This window comes from Nipponia nippon, unplaced genomic scaffold (assembly GCF_047370975.1).
Source record: "Nipponia nippon isolate SJK-2023a ecotype South Korea unplaced genomic scaffold, ASM4737097v1 scaffold_129, whole genome shotgun sequence".
NCBI lineage: Eukaryota > Metazoa > Chordata > Aves > Pelecaniformes > Threskiornithidae > Nipponia > Nipponia nippon.
Genome location: NW_028262323.1, coordinates 30,789 through 39,355, shown reverse-complemented (window position 1 = coordinate 39,355; position 8,567 = coordinate 30,789). Strand labels below are relative to the sequence as shown.

Here is an 8,567-nt window from a genome sequence, read left to right as displayed (position 1 = left end):
TAAGTAGATACCGAAGTCTAAGATACCAAAGTGTCAAAATATCCAAGTCCAAGAGCAAAATATCCAAGAGCAACACGGTTTGGGGCTCCCAGGAAAGCCGAATCCGCCTGGATTTGTGCAGCTGGAAAGCAAGCGCGCGCGCACACACCCACACCCCCCCCCCCACATTTTAACGCAGAAAACCAAAAATGACCCATTGTTATGATGTGGAAAAGCGCCGGAAAACCCCAGAACTGAATAGTTTTGAAAAGCAGAAACCCCCAAGTTTTGTATGATGTAAAAGAAAAAACAAAAAAGAACAACAACAAAAAAACAAGCCAACAAACCAAAAAACCCAAACGCAAAACCCGCACCAATTTGGGCCAAATTTGGGGTGAACCGCTGGCAGTTTGAGGGGCATTGCTGGGGATTATCTGGCGTGGATTCCTTCTCCGGAGCGGACTATCCGTTGCGGCTTATCCCAGGTGAGTTATCTGCTGTGGATTATGCCGGGCGGACCCCCTGGTGTAGGTCATCCCCACCCGTGTCCCCCCGTGCACCTTTCTACCCACACACAGCCGCTGTCCGTCCGTGTCCGTCTCCTGCCCCCCGTCCTCCTCTGCCTGTCTCTGCGCCCTCCCAAGTGCTCTCCACCCAAACGTCCCCCCACACAAGGTTTTTCCCCCCGTGCGGGTTTTTTTTCCCCGTGACGTGCCCCCCGCGTCCCCTGCCCTCCAGTCTCGTGCCCCCGCTCCCCTGCTCCCCCCTCCCATAGCTCCTTTGCTTCTGGACCCCCAGCTCCGCACGGGACACGGGCAGCCTGGGGAGCTTTGCCCCGAGCCATTCCTTTCCCCTCTGGGCAGCAGCGGTTCTGCCGCTGCTACAGGCAGGCGCTTTCTGGACGGGCGAGGGGCTGGGACGACCGGAGGCTGCTGCACGCTCCAGTCCGACTGAGACGCTGTTCCCGGGGGACCTGGCGCAGGGAAAGGCGAGGGACTCTCCGCGCTGCCGGTGACTCTTCAGAAGGGAACCGCGCTCTGGTTTTAGCGGCAGAAGGTGTCGGTCAGGCAGCCGCGTAGCACCGTGCTGAGCGATGTGGCAGGCGCCTGGCTTGGTGGAGTCCAGGCGTGTTTCTCGCCTCGCAGTCTCGATGCCCAACCAAGCAGGGGGTTCAGGTTCCCAAAGCCTTTGGGCGTGGGAGCAAGATGACAGCTAGGTGTCTAGCAGCACAGGATTTCAGCCGTGTTGCTTGCTGCAAATGGCTTGCAGGCCAGGAGATGTGGAGAGGGGTCTGAAATGAAGAAAGGGAGCGTGGAAGCGATTGTTTTAAGGCGGCAAATGAAGCAGCCGAAGGAGGCGAGCGGCTCAGCTGCCCCCTCGGCGGACCGGCCCCTCCAGCCTCCCGAGTCTCGCGCGCTGCAGGCGGCCAAGCGCGGGCGCCGCGCGTGCTGGCGGGAGCGGCAGGGAGCGCGGAGCTGCGCTGCCGTCCAGAGCAGCGAGGGAACTGGCAGGGCTCTACGGCCGTCTGGTGCGGCCAGCTGAGGGGCCGCCGTGCCCCTTTGCTTTCCCTGTTTCACGTCTCGTTCCTTTGCACGCCGCAGGGCAGGGCGGTAAGTAACATGGCGCAGCGTCTTGTTTAAGCGGCAAGCCCTGCGCGGGAAGCCCGGTGCGTGTGCAGGATGAGCAGAGGGCGGGCACCGCAGCAGAGCCCGAGGGGCGCCAGCGTATCGCTCGCTCGCAGATCGCGCGCTTGCCCGTGGTCTGCTCGCATGCAGCGCTTCCTGATAATCGTAGCTGCCCCTCTGACGCAAAGCAGCTTTCAGTGCCTTGAGGATGCCATCGGTGTCGCTTTTATTTTCTTTTTTTTTTCTTTTTTTTTTTTTTTTACTAAAATCTCTCCAGGGTCTGTTGACTCGCTGGTGTCACTCTCCCACCCCTGATGCCACATGCAGATGAATCCAGCACTCCCGGGGGCTTTTTCTGGGGGCAAAAAAGCCGAGGCGAGGCAAAGGTATTGACCAGGTTCCCTGTGCTGCGTCCCCCGGCTGGGTGCTGGGGTGGGGGGCGCGGAGAGAAAGGGCCAGCAGCCGCTGCAAGCTGTCAAGTGCAGAGGACTGAAATGCTCGAGCCGCTTGGGTGCTTTTTGGTGGCGAGGCGATGGCTGTGGCTGCGTGGGCTGTGAGCGGGAGCAGGGGCAGAGAAGGGCGAGGCTTGTGACACCCCCCGCCCCCCCCGTAAGGCGGCGGCGGCGGCGGCGGCGGCGGCGGCTGCGGGCGGCCCCAGGCGGGCCGGGGGGCGAGTCCTTTCTCCCCGCGGGGCGCGGTCGGAGCGCCGGGCTTGGTGTGGTGCTGCCGCCTGGCGGCCAAAAGCGGGTACTGCAGGGCGGGAGCCGCGCAGGGGCGGTGGCGTCCCCGTGGTCGCCGGTGCCGGTGGCCGGTAACGGGCATGCGACAGCGCGGTGGCCGCGGGGTGCTGCCGCCGCAGCCGTTGCTGCCTCCCGGTAAGGAAGCGCCGCTCTCGCCGCACGGGAGGCGCTTGCCGCTGCTAGCACTGCCGCGTCCGCCTCCGCTGCAGCCCCGCCCCGCGGCGTCCGCCTCCGCTGCAGCCCCGCCCCGCCGAATGCCCCGGTCCTGGTGTGGAGCGGCCCCGCCCCTAGCGCCGGGCCCCGCCCCTGGATGCCCCCGGGCAGGGGAAGGGCACCACCCCTAGCGACAGGCCCCGCCCCTGGAGACCACGCCTGCGCACTGTGTTGGGGTGGAGCTTAGCCGCGGGGGGGCGGAGCCTAGCGGTGGTAAGGCGGAGCTTTGCCGTGCGAGGGCGGAGCTTCACTGGCGCATGCGTGCTGTCTCGGGGGCGGAGCCTTGCCGAGGGGGGGCGGCGCTTTGCTCTGAAGGGCGGGGCTTTGCCGCGGGTGGGCGGAGCTTGCCGTGTGAGGGCGGAGCTTAACCGGCGCATGCGCGCTGTCTTGGGGCGGAGTTTTGCCGTGGGGGCGGAGCTTTGATGTGAAAGGCGGAGCTTTGCCGCGCATGCGCGCTGCCTCGGGGGCGGAGCTTTGCCGCGGGGGGGGCGGAGCCTTGCCAGGTGAGGGCGGAGCTTTGCCGGGTGAGGGCGGAGCTTGACCAGCGCATGCGCGATGCGTCGGGGGCGGAGCCTTGCCGCGGGGGGGCGGAGCTTTGCCGTGGGAGGGCGGAGGTTTGCTGTGAAGGGCGGAGCTTTGTCTGCGCATGCGCGCTGTCTCAGGGGCGGAGCTTTGCTGCGGGGGGCGGAGCTTTGCCGTGGGAGGGCGGAGGTTTGCTGTGAAGGGCGGAGCTTTGTCTGCGCATGCGCGCTGTCTCAGGGGCGGAGCTTTGCTGCGGGGGGGCGGAGCTTTGCCATGGGAGGGTGGAGCTTTGCCGAGGGGGCGGAGCTTCACCGGCGCATGCGTGCTGTGTGCAGGGCAGAGCTTGGCTGCAGAGGGCGGGGTTTTCCGCTGGGAGGGCGGAGCTTCGCCAGCGCCTGCGAGGTGCATCGGGGGCGGGCATCGCGCCGTGGGTGGAGCTTCCCCCGCGGAGGGGCCAGCGGGAGCCCGGCTGCGGCTGCAGGCAGGGAGGAGGTGAGCGGGGAAAGTCCCGAGAAGGGCGGCGGTGCCTGGGGGGGGGAGCGGCCGGGCCGGCGGGAGGCACGGAGCGGGGAGGGTGCGGTGCCGTGTGGGAGCCGGGCGGGTGGGGCTTCCCGGGGCCGGGCGGCGGGGGGGCGCCGCGCCGCTCCGGGGCCGGGCGGCGGGCGCCGCGCCGAGCTGAGCCGCGCCGCGCCGGTCCGGGGCCGGGCGGGCGCCGCGCCGATCTGAGCCGCACTGATTCGATGCTGGGCAGGCGCCGCGCCGGTCCGGGGCCGGGCGGCGGGGGAGCGCCGAGCCGCGCCGGGGCCGGGCGGCGGTGGGGGGGCGCCGCGCCGAGCCGCGCGGTCGGGGCCGGGCGGCGGGGAGCGCCGCGCCGCTCCGGGGCCGGGCGGCGGGGGAGCGCCGAGCCGCGCGGGGGCAGGGCGGCGAGCCGCGCCGCTCCGGGGCCGGGCGGCGGGGGGCGCCGCGCCGAGCCGCGCCGCTCCGGGGCCGGGCGGCGGGGGGGAGCGCCGCGCCGAGCCGCGCCGCTCCGGGGCCGGGCGGCGGGGGGGCGCCGCGCCGAGCCGCGCCGCTCCGGGGCGGGGGGCTGCCGCGCCGAGCCGCGCCGCTCCGGGGCCGGGCGGGCGCCGAGCCGCGCCGGTCCGGGGCCGGGCGGCGGGGGGCGCCGCGCCGCGTCGGCGCCGGGCGGGGGCGGGCAGCCGGAGGTGTTGGCGGGGGCTGCCCGGAGCCGCGCTGGGGGCTCGGCGGGGCTTCCACGTGCGGCGGCGGCGGGGGGAACGGTGTCCCCGCAGGGTCCCAAAGCACGGAGGGTTGCGTCTCGCGGCATCCGGGGCTTTTGGTCGGTCACGTTGGTTCCCCGGGGCATGCCGGGAGGTGTAGTTTCTAGGGCCGTGGCTGCCGGGCAAACCGCTTCCTTTTTTGCCTCCTCCTTTCCCTTGCCTGCGGGGGAGCGGCGGGCCGGCGGGAGGCACGGAGCGGGGAGGGTTCGGTGCCGTGTGGGAGCCGGGCGGGCGGGGCTTCCCGGAGCCGGGCGAGGGGGGGCGCGTCGGGTCGGGGCCGGTGGCGAGGTGAGCCCGGAGTTGGGCGGGCGCCGCGCCGGTGCGGGGCGGGGGGCCCCGCGCCGAGCCGCGCCGCTCCGCTCCGGGGCCGGGCGGCGGGGGGAGCCGCGCTGGGGGCTCGGCGGGGCTTCCACGTGCGGCGGTGGCGCGGTGAACGGTGTCCCCGCAGGATCCCAAAGCACGGAGGGCTGCGTCCCCTGGCATCCGGGGCTTTTGGTCGGCCACGTTGGTTCCCCGGGGCATGCCGGGAGGTGTAGTTTCTAGGGCCGTGGCTGCCGGACAAACCGCTTCCTTTTTTGCCTCCTCCTTTCCCAGCGTCACCTTCTGCGTCCCGGGAAGAAAATCCCGCGTGGGTGATTCCGCTCGGCGCTCAGGTAATCGCGTGTCTGGGGCTGCGGGAGCGGGGAGAAACCCTTGCCGGGTCGAGGACGCTCCAGGGGCGCCACATCAAAGCCAGAGGAAAGGCAAAGCCGCTGCCCGTGCAGAAAAGCCGATGACAAATTGCAGCTGAGAGAGCGCGCCGCGTTCCTGCAGTGCTCCCTTGGCAGTTTCGGCTGTTTGCCTTCCGGGCAAAAGAACAGACTTTCCTCTAGGAGAAATGAAGAGCTGCCTGTTCCCTTCTTTAGGGTCCGGTGTTTCTCTTCTGGTCGGTCGTGCTACTTTGATGGGCGAGCTGGAAATAGCCTGTTGTTTTGATACGCAGAACTAAATTGTTAGTAACATGCGGTGTCAGTAGAGTTCATTTTGGAGCACCTAGGTGCCAGTGGAAACGTAAGGAATGAAACGCGATGGAAACCGATCTTTAAACTTTAGTTTTCCTTGGTTTTTCTTTGCCATCAGAGCGTCGGTGGCACGGTGGCCTGTGGCTCGGTGCACGTTCTGTTCCGTGGAGCCTTCGGTCTAGGACTTTGAAGTAACAAAGTTTGTCCTTCCAGAAAAGGGCTAGTCGCTCCTAGGATTGAGGTGTGGGCTTGGAGAGTCTCTTAAGCACGTGCCTAGAATTAAAGCCGAATTTCACTTCGTGTTGCTGCTGTTTGTCTTCACTTTCATTCCTTTCGCCACGGCTCCATCGTGAGCGGGAGCTCTGAATCATCCCTTTTTTTCAGTCTCGCACACGTTTTTTTACCCAAGGAGGTGCTACGTTTAGAAGTTAAGGAGTTTTCTCACAAACGCGTCGGTCGATGCAATTGCGTTGTGATTGTTAAAACCCCCAAAATAACACCGGTCTTACAGATCTGGCCTATTTCTTCTGAACACGGATTCGTCGCGTGCAGATCGGGATACAGATCGTCTGCGCTTCCTGCTCTGTGGAGGACACTGTGCTGAGACAGGGGTGAGCTCCCAAAGGAAAAAAAATACAAGGTCATGGGGTTTTTTTGTTTGTATTTGGGGGCGGGGGGGGGTGTATTTAAAAGAAAAAAAAAAAAAGAGTGGAATGTTGACTGGTGGCAGCCTGCAGAGCTCTTTTGCTGCCCGGCCTCTCCTTTTCCTCTCTTGAAGTCCTCTTTCGTGGCTGTAATTGTCGTTTGGAGAAGTTCGGAAGAGCAGTTCAGGGACTTGCCTGGGCCCGTGTGCTAGTAATACCAGGAAGGGAAACGCTTGAACCGGTAGCAAAGAAGTTGGCTCCAAGTAGAGGTTCTGAAGGAAGAACAACGATAACAGGAAGCAAATAGCAAGTTACCAAAAAATGGGCGCGTGTCAAACGCCTCCGAGTTTTATTGCCGAATGTTGTTTGGCACTATGTTCCAAACGGCTCTTTTTTCCTTCGCTCGGCTGTAGCCTTCGCAAGACTTCACAAAACCGGGCAGCTTGGGACTCCTCCCCAGCTTTATGCTACAGGTTTTTTTTCCTCTCTCAGCAGAGTGTCAGCTGCCGCCGTTTCACCGTGGTCGCCCTTTCTTCTGCCGTGAAAGCGCAAGACGGACGGAAAGGCTGCGTAGCGGTCTGCGAGTACAAGGTACGTCCGCGATGCGTGTCCGCGTTTTTCCTAAGGCGCTTGTAGCATGGACTTCAAAGTTAACGTCAAGAATGCGCCAGCTCTCCTTCCTTCTGTAGTTTTTCTAGGAACTATTGTAACGCAGATCCTAAAAGGAAAAGAAGGTCTGCGCTGGAGCGTGTTCTGCCTGTGCAAAGCCGACTTCCCTCCGTTTATTTTGCCTTCCTGAAAGCGCAATCTTCTGTTTCTGTGCGCTTACTAGGAAATGATATCGGGAAAATAGTTGCGTCCTAAAAGAGGAAAGACGCCGATTGTGAGAGTTCAGGCGTTCAGAAGAAACAGGCTTTGTTTTCGTCATAGAAGCTGTGTGCTTTTTCAGTCAATAAGTTTTGAAAATATCTTAGAGTAGTCCTTGAAAAGCTTACTGAGATACTAGCGTCCGTACTAAAAGCGATCCAGGTCCAAGGAGAGACGTGGACAAAAGAGGAGGAATCGGCCTCGAAAATTCGTGTGTGTGATCAAAAACGTTCAAAACTGTAAATACGGGTGTGAGGCATTGCAGTAGAGAAAAATCTCTCGCCTTTATATATATATATATATATATATATATATAAAAATAATATTCATATGTATATATACAGTATTCATATATATATATATATATATATATAAAAAGAAGGATTTCCAAATACAAACCTATATCTGCTGTATTATATAAATGATTCAAAAATAATTTTCTGTCTTTTTCCGTTTTTTCCGTCTCCGTTTTAGTTCACCGATGCGGGTTTTTAAATCACTTCCTGATGTCCTGTTTTTTAATTTTCCCAATTATTTCTTGTCTTTCCTTAGTGCCCTTGCTTTTTAAAATTTTGTTTCTGCATCTCTGTTTTAGTGCACTGTCCCTAATGCTGATTGCTTTTTAAGTTTTCTTTCTATGCCTCCTTTTATTCCGTTCACTGTCTTTATTTTGAATGATTTCTTGTCTTTCCTTAGCACTGTCGCTTTTAAAAATTTCTGTCTATGTCTGCATTGTAGTTCAATGTTGCTACTTTGTACTGCTTTCCTCTCTTAATCCTTTGGCTTTTAAAATTTCTACTTGCATCTTGTTTGCTGTCATTGATTTTTAATTATTCTTTCTTGTTTTTCCTTAGTGCCATCACTTTTTAAATCTTCTTTTCCATCTCCATTTTAGTTCACCAATGGGATTTTAAAATTTTTTCCTTATTTCCTTAATCACCATTGCTTTTAAAAGTTTGTCTGTTTTTATACCATTTCCTGTCTTTATTTTGATGTATTTATCTTTAATTATTTTTTTGTCTTTCCTTAGTGCCCTACCTTTTAAAATTTTCTTTCCACAGCTCTCTCTTAGTTTGTTTTCTTTTTCTTTTAGTTTTCTTTCTATGCCTACTTTTATCCTGTTCACTGTCTTTATTTTTTAATGATTTCTTGTCTTTCCTTAGTGCCTTTGCTTTTTAAAATGTCTATTTATGTCTGTGTTGTAGTTAGCTGTCACTATTTTTTAGTGCTTTCCTTTCTTAATCTTAATATTTGGGTTTTCCTTTTTTCCTTTCTTAATCTTGATCATTGGTTTTTAAAATTTTCTACTTTTATCTCCTTTGCTGTCATGAGATGTTAATTATTTTTTCTTGTTTTTCATTACTGCCATTGCTTTTACAATTTTTTAATTCTACATCTCTCTTTTAGTTCACAGTTTCGATTAATTTTTTCCTTATTTTCCTTATAGTTTGCCATCGCCGTTTTTTCATTTGCTCAATATGGCTTTAATCTCCATTGCTTTTAAATTTTCTGTCTCCTTTTATCCCCTTTGCTGTCTTTATTGTGCTCTAGTTAATTATTTCTTGTCTTTCCTTGGGGCCCTCCCGTTTTAAATTTTCTTGCTCTGCCTTTCGTTTGCTGTCCCTAGTTTTTAGTTCCCTCCCCTTCTTTTCCCTAATGCTCATGGCTTTGCAAATTTTCTTTCTCTGCCCACTTTTCT

General features: G+C 58.4%; 1 long non-coding RNA gene across 3 annotated transcripts; it reads left to right on the top strand.

The window, feature by feature from the left end:
• The first annotated feature begins 4,881 nt into the window (after positions 1 to 4,881).
• Positions 4,882 to 7,251, top strand: LOC148056590 (uncharacterized). 3 transcript variants are annotated; one of them, XR_015702844.1, is made up of 3 exons: positions 4,882 to 5,009; positions 5,869 to 5,968; positions 6,494 to 7,251. It is a non-coding gene; the product is annotated as an uncharacterized LOC148056590 (long non-coding RNA). The 3 variants fall into 3 exon arrangements; XR_015702842.1 differs by having other exon boundaries at positions 4,931 to 5,968; positions 6,497 to 6,592; positions 6,691 to 7,251; XR_015702843.1 differs by having other exon boundaries at positions 4,931 to 5,997; positions 6,497 to 6,592; positions 6,691 to 7,251.
• The last annotated feature ends 1,316 nt before the right edge of the window (positions 7,252 to 8,567 follow it).